We start from the raw sequence: 12,900 nt of genomic DNA on the forward strand, positions 1-12,900 counted from the left end.
GATTTCAGGCCATTCAAGCTTGTGTGGGGAGGGGACTAAGCCACAGTCATCCCTAAGATGTTGGGGGTGGAGTGGGGGATGTTGCCATGGAGACCCCACTGCCATGGCTCTTAGGGGTAACAGGAGTGGTGATACCACCACTGTAGGTTGATACTGCAGCCATACTAAGTGCTCTGGGTGGAGACTTTTTTCCCCTTCATTTCAATCACTGCCAAGGCCAGGCCCTAAACAGAGTCCAGCCCAGGACCTCCTGGCCTGCAACATCTTGCCAGAGGGATTGTGAGAGGCTCTGAGCTGCCTCACTTGGGGGCTTCGCTTCCCCAGCTTACCTCTGGGCCTCCCTACATCCTGTTCCACTTACATAGATGCCTTTCCCTAGAGACAGACATGGAGTCTCCTTGTTGCCAGCACGTCAGGTCTCCTCAGCTCATTTTTAGGAGGCCCCAGGTAGTCCTAGGGGCATGAGGTGAGTTAGAATAAGGTGGGGCCAGTGGTTCCCACTGACCCTGCCCACCCATTGGCTGGCTCTTCCCACTGGCCAGGTCCCATGTCATTACAGGCATTAGGCTTGGTTTATGATTTTACAAATCAGTTCTTGGGAAAGAATTTCTTCAGCTCACGATTCTCTGAAGTTACTTCTGCGTGAATATGAGTTTTGCACACACTTTCCCATGCTATTTCTTTTGTGTGTAAAGTATGCTTGTGTGCATGTGGAGGTCAGAGGGCAGCATCAGTGTCCTTCCTTAGGTGGGTTTTTGAGACAGGGTTTCTCTGTGTAGCCCTGGTTGTCCTGAACTCACTTTGTCGAGACCAGGCTGGCCTCGAACTCACAGAGATCCATCTGCCTCTGACTCCCGAGTGCTGGGATTAAAGGCATGCGCCACCATGCCAGGCATGCTCAGGTGTTCCTGCATTCTGTGGAGGCAGTTTCTCCCTGGGACCTGGAATATACAAAGTAGGCTAGGCTGGCCAGCCAGAGGCTTCCAGATGTGCTTACTTCATGGGTGAGGATCCAGAATCGGGGTCCCCACACTTTGGAAGTAAACGCTTTACTGTCGCCCCTGCTGTGGGTGGAAAGATGGCTTAGTAGGTGAAAGCACTGGCTGCTCTTCCGTGGGACCAAGGCTTGGTTCCCAGCACCCACATGGCAGCTCACAGCCACCTGTAACTCCAGTTCCAGGAGATCCGGCATCCTCTTCTGACTTCCATGGGCACCGTATGCATGTGATACACCTACGTACTTGTAGGCAGAACACTCATACACAGAAAATAAAACACAAATAAATCTTTTTTAAAAATGTCGTTGACCTGTCCACACAATTGAGGACTACTCAGCCACAAAATGAAAGGGAGCACCACATGTTCTGCCCGTAGGAACACAACATGGAATGACATGGAATGACATAGGGAGCGCGCAAAAGCTCCGGAGTGTGAGATGAATGTTGAAACAGCCATAAAAGGACAACTCCCTGGAGAACAGAGGAGCGCGAGAGACTTCAGTGTGGACAGGGTCACTTTTAGGGTGCCAGAATGTTCTGGAACTAGATAATAATGGCTGCCGAGCCTTGGGTGTACCAAACACCATTGAATCAATCACTCTGTAATGACTCTGTTATGTGGATTTCACCTCAATAAATACATGGGAAAACTAATGATTTATTTATTTATCTTTAACTTTTGAGTTAACATTCATTTTGGGGGCTGGAGAGATGGCCCAGTCTCTTGGCAGAGTACTCCAGTTCAATTCCTAGCACCCACATAGGCTTACAAGCATCTGCAACTCCAGCTGGGTAGGATCTGACAGCCTGTTCTGGTCCACAGACATTGCACTCACATGGTGCACAGACATGCGTGCGGGCGAAAACACCCATCAATAGGTATTTTTAAAAGTACATTTATGCTGGGCAGTGCTGGCACACGCCTTTAATACCAGCGCTTGGGAGGCAGAAGCAGGTCAAACTCTGTGAGTTTGAGGCCAGCCTGGTCTACAAAGTGAGTGCAGGACAGCCTACACAGAGAAAACCTTGTCTCGAAAAACCAGATATCATGGTGCATGTGTGGTGGTCAGAGGACAACTTGCCAGAGTCAGTTCTTCTATTTAGATTTTTTGAGTGGGTTGGGGTGGGGGGTGGGGTGTTGAGACAACGTTTCTTTCTTTTAGTCCTGGCTCTACTGAAATTCAGTTTTTCTTCTAAAGCTAATGTGGGTCCCTGGGATTGAAGTCTAGTCGTCAGCCTTGGTGTCAAATGCCTTTACTGCTGAGCATCTCCCTGGCCCTACGCAATCAACCAATGTTTCTTTTTCTTTTTCTTTTTTTTTTTTCCACCCTTTGGGGTTTTGAGACAAGGTTTCTCTGTGTAGCCTTGGCTGTCCTGGACTCGCTTTGTAGACCAGGCTGGCCTTGAACTCACAGAGATCCGCCTGCCTCTGCCTCCTAGAGTGCTGGGATTACAGGCATCCGCCACTGTGTCCAGCCCTAATATTTCTTTATTAAGCAGCTTCGGTTTTTCTTTATTACTCTGCTTGGCACCTTGTGGGCTTGTCATTTAATTACATTGCAGGATGAGAGATGGGACGTTGGGCCAGACAGAAAGAGGGGCTGGTAGAATTTGAATTTGGGTCTCACAGCATACTAAGATTGAGATGTGTTCCAGGGCCTCCCTGGGGACCCTGAGTGCTATCCTGGGCGAAGGGCAGGCTCACTTGCTTGTGTGTGTGTCTGTAACCTGGAGTCCCCGGGACCTGGTCACAGTGTACACAGCCTTGTCACCCTAGTGGGCCTGGGAGAGTCATGGGCTAGGATGTGAATGAGTGCTGCTCAGACCTGGAGTGCACAGTGCTGGGCTTCTCTCTCCCTTCCCCCATGCGACCCTGGCTTCCAAACACAGGCTGAGCTAGGGCCTCTTAAGAATAGTGTCTGAAGCTGATGCGCCCCCTCCCGTTGGCCTCTTTGAACCTCAGTTTCTCCAATTGGAGACTGGGATCAACATCTCAGAATGCAGAGCTGCAAAGCCTGGGGTGTGGTGAGGAGGGGTGCTGATGTCACCCCATTCTGTAGACTGGACACAATGAGGTACGCAATGGACACAGCCTTGCTGTGGGTGAGCCAGACTCTGAGGGCTGATCCTCACTGTCCATCACAGTACAGCACTGTTTGCAGAGGCGTGGAGGAGCCTCCCTCCTGGATCTACACTGGGCGCTGTGGGTTGGACGGTCGTGGCAGGCAGTGTCCCCTCACACAAGGGGACTTTGTGAATGAAGTGTAGGGAGCAAGGGGCTGCCTCCCCCACAACACCTTCAATGCCAGCTGCCTTTTCCATCCCGGGTTGTGAGACTCTTGACTGTCCCCTGAGCCCCGGGTGACAGATCTCTTTAATCCGCCTCTTGACCCAGGCAATTAATTGCATTCTGGCGATCGATTGTGTCCCTCATCTCGCTGTAGCCTCTGGCCCAGTACGTGCGGTCGCTAGTGGCCTATCCCCACTCTGGGGCTGAGGCGGGGACCCTCTGCAGCAAGCCTACTTTTCCCCAGGCTCTGGATTGAGTCTCCTAGAGCAAGCTTGGTGGGGATTGTTGGCGATTTTCCTACTCAACCCCAGGCTGAGGCTTGGGAGGCAATCCTGGTATGTCCCCTCTGCAGATGGGCCTCAAAGGCAACATCCCCTATCCATCCCCCTGATTTCTGGCTCACTTGTTCCCCAGGCCAGGAGATAGCTGGGGGTGTGTGTCCTCTCTGTGGGTCTTTTAGCCCCCTCCCCCCATTTCCTGCCTTTCTCCACTCCCATCCAGGAAGCGGGGAGATGTGCTAGGGATGTAGCTTAGCCATAAGGTGCTTGCCTGACAAGGTTCCATTCCTAGCTGCTGAAAAAACAAAACAAAACCAAAGCTAATAATAATAATAAAACCAGAGTGGTACTTGTTGGGAGTGAAGGTTTGCATGGGGCTAGGCCCATGTGGGTGACTGCTGATGGACAGGTGGATAGCAGATGGCGTCTCGGGTTGCCTGGGCCTCTTATGGGCTCCCGGCCTGGTTTGTCCTGGCCTGGCCTGTGCTTGGCTGTGAGCCAGACTGCCTCTGACCACAGAGAGGCCCCTTCCCTGGGAAGCCGGTCGATGCGGCTTCTTCCCGGCCTTGGCCTCTAATTGTTCCCTCTGGTTCTGCCATTTGTAGATCCCCCCCCCCCAGCCCCCCAACCCTGGATAAGAGCTAGATGGCTGCTCTGAGAAGCTGATTCCGGGGCCATGGGTGTGAGTGAAGGGCAGGTAACCTGGGCAGAGGACCGGGCCTCTCAGTCCTGAGGACCCCTACCCTGCACCCCCAATTTTCCCTCACCATGAGGTTCTGGGACTGAGGAGTTTTATCCGTTTATGAGGTGTGGTCAGGCTGGCTGGCATCTCCTTCACAGGGTTGGGAGACATTACAATGGCTGGCACAGAGCCCACATGGTGGCTGTGGCTATTGTTCCTGCAGCCTCTTGTCATAATACCCAGACTGAAGAGGCCTGATGTCTTGGGGACCCAGGCAGGTACACTCGGGGGGGGGGGGGCCATGTGTACTCGTGATAGTGGGCAGACTGCTTTTTCCGTTTCTCTCCCGACCTCGTGATCCTCTTGGTTGCAGCCTGTGTCCCCTCACTCTGTCACCAAGGCCCTGTCATGTGGTATCCTCCCCCATCCCGCCCCCGGGGTGCTTGCTGGCCCTCTTGGCCTTGGTTTCACAGCCCCTGCCCTGCTCGTGGGAGGGCTACAGGGGTGAGGTTGCTGCCATCCGCCTCCTGCCGTGGCCGTGGCAGCCAAGCTGCTGGAGCTGAGACCTTGGTGGCCTCCCCGTGATTGCTTCTCTGCAGCTTCAAGGAGAGCCGCCGAGGGCGGGCATCTCAGCTGTCACTTGAGAAGGAAAATAAAATATCCCCGTGGCTTCTAAATGGAAGGGCGGTGGAGCGGCCTCCTTTGCTTGGCTGTCTCAGCTGCTGGCTCTCACAGTGACACAGGCCCCTGGGGGACAGGGTAGACTTCCTGTTTACCTGGTGTGGAAAGATGTGCCCAGCCGGGGATGTCCTGGGAGGGGGGAGGCGGATCCCTCAGGTCCCACAGAGCCTTGGGGATCTGGCTGCCCCAGCTTTGGGCAACTGGGCTGTGTTGGTCTAAGTCCTCAAACAGTTGTTTATATAGGATTGACATGGGGTTGGGCTAGGCTAGGGTGGGGTGGGGGAGTGTGTGTATGTGCGTGCGTGCACATCATGTGCATGTTGAGGTCTGGGCCAGGTGTGTGTCTAAGTTCTGGGCTTTCTCTGGACATTGCCTCTCTTGGAATTCTTCTTCTTTTTTTTTTTTTTTTCAAGACAGGGTTTCTCTGTGTAACCTTGGCTGGCCTGGAACTCCCAGCGATCCGCCTACCTCTGCCTCTCCAGTGCTGGGATTAGATGCGTGCGCTGCCACCACCACCCGGCTCTTTTCTCCAGGCACCTACTGAGGCAGGAGGGGTTGAATGGAAGCCAAGGGTCCTGAGTAGGAACTAGGTGCTGAGAGGGCCTTGACCAGACACCAGAGCAAACAACCTTGGTCTGGGTTGAGGTGTGGGCTGCAGGGCAGGGTCTGGGCCTTGCTTGTGATTGGGTCCCAGGGTCTCTGACCATCCACACTTGCCTTTTTACCTGGCGACTGAGAGTCCTCTGTCCCATAGAGGCCGTGACTGCTGGCCAGGAAGAGACTGGAAGGTAATGGGCATTTGTGCTGAGCGCCTCTTAGGAACAGTTTCTGTCATCTGTCCAGGAGCACAGGAGCTGGGAGGCATAGGCCTGGCATGGCTGGAGCCTTGAGGATCACAGAGCTGGGCCTTGCTCGTGGCTTAGATCCAGGGTGTTTAGCTCTTCCCGTGAGAGGGGTTTAGATAGGATCTGGGGAGGGGCACTGCCTCAAGTTCAGAGACTGCCCTGAGTCTGCAGGCTGGCCCTGTTGTTACCCCATACCTGCAACCCCTAAATGTTAGAGCAGATCGGTGCCCCTTGTCCCTTCCTTTAGCCATGCCCTTCCCAGGCACTGCAGAAGTTTCTCCCATCCCCCCTACCTGCCTCCCGCTTTGCACTGTGTCTCTTCCACAGCCAGCTAGGCCTTGATCTTGAGTGCCTGTCTGCCTTCTGCTGCCCCCTAGTCCATGGCAAATTGCCTGGAGCTACTTCTCCTGGTACCTCCCGTGGGGCCTATGAATGTGAGGGGTGTGACTGTATCTTATGGCTGCATTTCTGCCTGGCCTAGGGTAAGGGCTCAATCAGCCTTCGGGTGTCCCATTAAGTTCAAGGCAGCCTCTTGTCCTCCTGCTGCTTTGTTTCTGAACTGGGCAGGGGGACAATCAGGTGACTTCCCAGAGGAGTTGCCGGTGCCTGTCCTGTTCCTAGGAAGGCAGGGATGGCACTGAGTTGAAGATGGCAGCCAATGGGCCTTGCTTTGAGGCCAGCTCTGCCTAAGGCCTGGGAGAAGTACCTTGGAAAGTGTCCTCTCCCCCAGCTGCCTTCCTGGGAACTGACTTCTGACTTCTAAGCCTCAGGGGCCCGGGAGGGGCCCTTGGAATTTCCTCCAGCTGTTGGAGGGGAAAGCTGGATATTAGCTAGGAAGGAGGGGCACCCATACTCAGTGTGTGCTGAGTGAGGGCTGTTGGGGAGCACCTATTGGGGAGCACTGAGTGAGAGGAGAGGTGGGCGTGCAGAACAGACATGGATGTGCAAAGACTGCTTGCCAAGTGTGCCAAAGGGATAGGAGGGGCAGGATGGAGAGGACTGTGCGTACATGCTGCGCGTGTGCTTGTGAGCAGAATGCCTGTGAAGAGGTGCAGGAGTGGCTAGCTAAACAGGACAACAGTAGGTGTGATATTGTCATCGACAGTGGAGGAAATGAGCGAAGAGCAATGGAGAGTGGTGGAGGCTTGCTGAGTGTGCAGGTGTGCTCCCTGTGGTGGGAGAGTGCTCCTTATGGCAGGAGGTGAGGCCACCTCCTAGGAATATTGCACAGGAGAGAACCCAGCTGTTGACTCTGTGTGTGTGTGTGTGTGTGTGTGTGTGTGTGTGTGTGTGTGCGCGCGCGCGCACATGTGCATGCGTGTGTGAGCTTCTGTGCACATGTATGTGCCTGTTACTTTTTCATCTCTGTTGCTGTGGTAAAGCACTTTGACCAAAAGCAACTTGAGGATCGAAGAGTTTCTTTCTGCTTAACAGTTTCCAGGTCACAGTCCCTCCTTGTGGGAAGTCAGGGCCTGGAGTGAAAGCAAAAACCATGAGAAATGCTGCTTACCAGCTCCCTCTGGCTCATGCTCAGCTAGCTTTCTTACGCGTCTGCGCTCAACTGCCTAGGGATGGTGCCACCCACAGTGTGCTGGGCCCACCCACATCCATCAGTAGTCAGGGCAGCCTCTCACAGACATGGCCACAGGCCAATCTGATAGAAGCCATTTTTCACTCGAGGTTCCTTCTTGTAGGCGCCTCTAGTTGTGTCAAGTAGACATAAAAAGTAAGACAAGGCCTGTGTCTGAGCTCTGCCCCATTCATCCTGGTGCTCCAGCAGCCCTGGACCCAGGCTTTGCTGTGGTTGGGGGTAGAAGCTGGGACAGCCACATGAGGTAACTGTCAGAACTAAGTGAGGGGCTGATGATCCGCAGCCACCCTTTTGTCCCTCTCCTGAGCTGTCCACATCTACGTCCCAGTGTAGAAAGTCCAGTTAGTCTAGTCCTTTGTCACCTCTGTGGAGTCCTTTTGTCCATACTGCTCTCCCCATCACCCGCTGTGTGCCGCGTGCCATTCCCTGGTTTGCCACCTCACCTCGTGGGGTGGGTGGGGGGGCGGTTCCCAGCGCCTCCGCTCTGTTCTCTAAGGCAGCAAAACAGCATGGGGCCTGGTGCCTCCTCAGCCAGCTCCCGCCTGAAGGCTGTGCTGCTCCTGAAGGCTGTGCTGCTTCGTCTGGACCCCTCCCTGCATGGGCGACCAGGTGCCTTGCAAGGGATCTTAGCTCTCGCTAGATCTCCTGTCTCTGTGCTGCCAGTTCCTGCCAGCATGGCAGTCGCCTCTCTTAGCAGTCCTGCTGGGCTCCCTAAAAGGGGAATACCTCCCTTGGATCCTAGTGCTGCTTTCACAACTGGGCCACGTGGATCCTGTGAACACCTCACCCATTGCATTGACGGGGTCACAGGCAGTGAGGGCCTGGAGCAGGAAGGCTCCTTTCCCCAGCTGACCTCCCAGGGTAGGGGCCAGGCTTCCTATTGCTAGGGAGGGAGGGTGCTCTCCTTCAAGGCCTGGCGCTACCCGACCCATTACAGACAGGCTGCAGGTGGCTGGCTGCCGCAGCTTCCGGGAGCCATGCTTCCCACAGGGCCTGTCTCTGGAGTTGTTGCAGATGGCAGAACCCGGTGCCAAGCCTCGGGGCATCAACAGCAAACAAAGGCTTAAAGAGGACACAGGGCAGAAAGAGGCGACTAGATGGTCCCCTGTGAGTCGCTTGCAGCTGCCCCTCCAAGCCTGGAGTTGAAGAGGCCTGCCAGGGCAGGCAGTGTTGCTAGTGCAGGGCCCAGAGCTGGGCTGCCAGCCCTGGATGGAGCCCTAGCAACGCCAGCCAACATTTACAGGAGCACACACATGCCATTTCCTTCCTTATATACTCAATTCCAGCATGCCTGTGAGAGTGATGTTTGTACCACTGTGAAGATTTCAGAGATGCGACATTAACACAGGGAGGGGAAGCCACTGGCTTCCAAATTGTACAGCTGGGCACCTGGGGTGCTTGCTGCAGAGCCTAAGCGTGCTACGTCTCCTCCTTCATTGGCCTCTTATTTTGGGGTTCTAAAATGGCTTGGGGATTGGGGGTTTCCAAACCACTTGAGGCTGAGATGTTGGTGTTTTGAGAGGGGTCTTGGAGGTGACTTTGGGGGCTGGCTTGTACTGAGGTCAGGATGCCACAGCTGTCAGAGCTGTTCGGACTGCATAGTGTACTATCTGCTGTGTTTTGTGTGCCAACCCCTCGCCCCCCAATCCTTTGCCACACAACAAAGAATGCATGGACGTTGAATGGAGGTTTCAGGATTGTAGCTCTAGTGTTCGGGGAGGCTCAGCCAGGAGGATTGTGGGCTCCAGGCCAGTCTAAGCTATGTAGTGAGTCCTTGTCTCAAAAACCAAAAAAAAAAAGCATGGGCCTGTGGGTGCTCGGCTGTGTATGAATTCCACCGTGTTTGCAGCCGCAGGGTCTGTGGCTTCCAGCTGCTTCCTGTGTTTGTCAACACTTGATGTTGTCTGATTTCAGCCGCCCTGGTGGGCAGTCTTGGTGGCTCCAGGCCTGATCTGCACTCTGGGAGTATTGCCTTGTGCCACCCACCGACTGTTGTTACCTGTGGGCAGTTAATGTACCTGTGCTGTTTTCAGATCCAGACTCTCTGCAGCCTCAGTCTTTCTATGATGATATGGTTAAGAAGTTTTGTTTGTTTGACCTGGCAGCACTGGAGACCAAACCGAAGGCCCTCAGGCACGCTGGGCAGGGGGTTCTACCACCCAGCCCTACACAAACCCCAGCCCTGGTTGCTCAGGCTGACCTTGAGCTCTTTGTAGTTCACGGGCCTTGTACTCATGATCTTCTTGTCTCCTGTGTGCCTGGGGTGACAATGCCTGTGTTACCTGGTCTGCTCCGTCAGGGGTTTGTAGGTGTAGATGGTAAAATGTACCTGCCTGTCAGGTGCCACCTCACTTGCTTGTTCTTGGGGTCCTGGGGGAGTTGCTGGAGCAGGGTCATGGTCATGATGGTCTTGCAAGGTGATCCTTGTCGGTTGGGGGTTTCTTGGAACCAAAAGGTTGGGGTTGGAAGTGCAGTACTGTCCCCTCATAAGGCAGCAGCTGTAAGGTAGGAGTCAGACTTGGGTGTGTGATCCTCAGTGTCCTTCTCTGTCTTGTGTGTTGAGGTGCCTTCTTCATGGGGTCACTGTGGGAAGTCCTACTTCACATGGGAAAAGCTGTAATGTTGAATGACAAGACCCCCCACCCCCCACTCCCCCAACAACTTCTCTAAGTCTTTGAGGACACAGCCTCCTGGTAGAAGTTTCTCGTAGGTTCATCTTTATTTCCATTTGGGGTGTGAAGGATTCATACTGCCTGGGTCTTCTGGTGGAAGCTGGTGTGGTGTATTGGGGAGCCAGCAAATGGGAGTGGGGTGGAATGGTGCTTGGTACCTCAGGGTTGCCTAGGCAGGGCAGGGAGCAGCTGGGCGCTGTGAACCGCCATTCTTCCCACTGGCTGCTGTTGGGAGCGTTTGTTCTTTATTCATTGATGGGTTATTTGTTATTTCCTTCCTTCCTTCCTTTTGTGGTAGTGGGGATGGAACCTGGGCCTCACATCTGCTAGACAAGCACTCACCGCTGCGCCATGCTCCCAGCTCTCTCTTCACTTTTTATTTTGAGACAGGGTCTCACTTAGTTGCCTTGGGTGGCCTTGAACTCACTTCATGTGCCAGAGCTTGAGGTCCTCCTGCTTCTGGGATGGTAGGGCCTGCCTCCTTGAACTCTTTCTTCTTTCTGAAGCACCTTGTGTGTTTAGGTTATGCAGCGGGTGACTGACATAGCATGCTAACAAGTGCCCTGCCCTCAGTGAGCGAACAGCCAGCAGTCAGCAAGCCCCATGTGAGGTGCCATTGGGTGAGGAATAAGCCCAACCAAGAAGAGTTATGAGATGGGGTACAGTTTTATATGGAGTCTCAAGTAAATGGGATTTGAGGCTGGGGAGATGGCTCAGTGGTTAAGAACACTGAGGGTTCTTTCAGAGGGCCTGGCCATGTTTGTTTCCTAGACCCGTGTTGCAGCTCACGCTATCGCTAGCTCTAGTTCCAGGGGATCTGACTCCCTCTTCTGGCTCCATACACACCAGTTATACATGTGCTACATAGACATACATGCAGGCCCATACTCACACACGTAAAAATAAAGAAGATGGCGTTGGATTGAGGCCTGAGAAGGGGGATGTCGTGGAGGGGGGGAGTGCTTAGGCAGAGGGCACACAGAACCTCTGTAGAAGCCCTGTGTACAGTCTTCACAGGGCTGCCTGGTTGGCGAGACTCTGCCTTACTTGTGGGATGTCTGACTGGGACTCCTCTCTTTTTCTTGAGTCCTTTTCGGCACCCCAATAGTCAGGAGGGGGAGGAGGCTCCCCCTCACACTGGCCCTGGTGAGAAGGGCCGTGGTTCCTCCCTTCTCCTATGACATTGAACTAACGGTGCGGCCGGGAGCTTCTGGTTCTTTTGATTCCACTGCCTGTGTGCAATTAGGTGTGTGTGCTACCGCACCCTGTTCCGCGTTGCTGAGGCTCAGACGCACTGTGTGCCAGGCAAGCACTGCCAACAGAGCCACTTCTGTAGCCACAGGCTGTGGTTTCATCCATCTGAGGTGGGAAGGGGTGGGTATGGGTCTGTGGGGGGTGGGGCTGTCCACTTTCAGAGTGGAAAGAAGGGCCTGGTTGCTGCTGCCCCACCCCCATCCATCCGCATCTCGCCTAATGGGGAGCCACCTCAGCCTGACTTATCTGCCTGTCACGCCAGTGGCCCACCCGAGGACGATAAAAGGGCTTTTTGTCTGCAAGCACTTAGCTTCCTCCACTGGGGCGATCCATCATGCCTGTGGGAGGAGGGGAGCAGACAGAGGGGGGAGGGTGGGGAGCCAGGGACCCGAGCAGCTCCTTGGCCAAGACAGCGTGCTGCTGTCTGGGAACTGCAGGAGCAGGCTAGCAATGTTCTGAACCCCATCCTCTGTGAGCAGAGGGCCATGAGGCCTTTTGGAGACCCTTGTGCCTTGGGACATCTGGTGAGGGAGAGGGGACAGACATCTGGGTACTAAGCTGCACACACTCTCAGGTCCCTGTTGACCACTTTGTGGAATGACCGTATTTGGTCCCCAGAGCACTCCAAAACTGCCATGTCACTGTCTCTACATTTCAGATGGGGGCGGGAAGGCTGGGAGGTGACGGGAGGTCCCTACACTGTTCTGCGCTGCTGAGGACCTTGGGGTTCTGTGGGGTGGGGGTCTACTAGGATTTTCTAGAGCAGAGTCACTGGGGTTTTAGGCTTGGGTGGGGGATGGGGCTTACCTGAGTCTGGAATGCTGGTAGAATATAGAGGGAAGCTGGTATGGGGGAAGGTGATGGGGGACTGGGATGGTTACAAGTACTATCAGCAGGCAGGTAAGTGTCCAGGGCTCAGCGGGTAAATTTTGGGGATGTGGCCAGTGAGCTCACACTCCAGATTGTGGGTCCGACCTAGGTAGCGGGGACCGGTTTTGTCCCTTAAGCCCTGGCTGTGGATTTCATGGGCCACAGAGCACAGAGTTCCCCGCCCTCCCTTCCCAATGGGTCAGTATCCTCCATCCTCTGGCTCCTTCCCAGCTCGGGGTGCTGAACCCTAGCCAGGCTCCTCCTGCCTGCCTTCTTCCCTGCTTCTCCCTCCCTCCTTCTCTGCCCTCCCCTCCTTTTTCCTTCTTCCCCCCCAGGGCCACCCTCAAATGACAGCAATTAATGGTGCCTGTGATGGTGGAGTCTGACAGCTGAGCCGCCTGCCTGCAGCTGCCCTGCTAATCGGGCCCCGGGGACCCCCCTCCTGCTTGTTCTGTGCACGCCCTCCCTTTGCTCACTGGGTCGCAGGGGCCAGCAGTAGGCCCCTGGGAGGTGGCAGAATTGCCCTATCCCTGCAGCTTCTCCCTCTGTCCTGCCTCTGTCTGTCCTCTCCTGATATCAGGACGACTCTTGCCTGACCTTGTTATGCTCCAATGAGTGTGGCTGTGGCAGTGGGCACCCCAGTTGGCCACCTCCCTCACACGTCCTGTTCCAGGCCTGGTGCTGGCCTGAAATGACCCTCAGGGTGAGTGAGGAGTCTTCCTAACAGGCCTCTGTGCTT

Source organism: Acomys russatus, chromosome 19 (genome assembly GCF_903995435.1).
Source record: "Acomys russatus chromosome 19, mAcoRus1.1, whole genome shotgun sequence".
Taxonomy (NCBI): domain Eukaryota; kingdom Metazoa; phylum Chordata; class Mammalia; order Rodentia; family Muridae; genus Acomys; species Acomys russatus.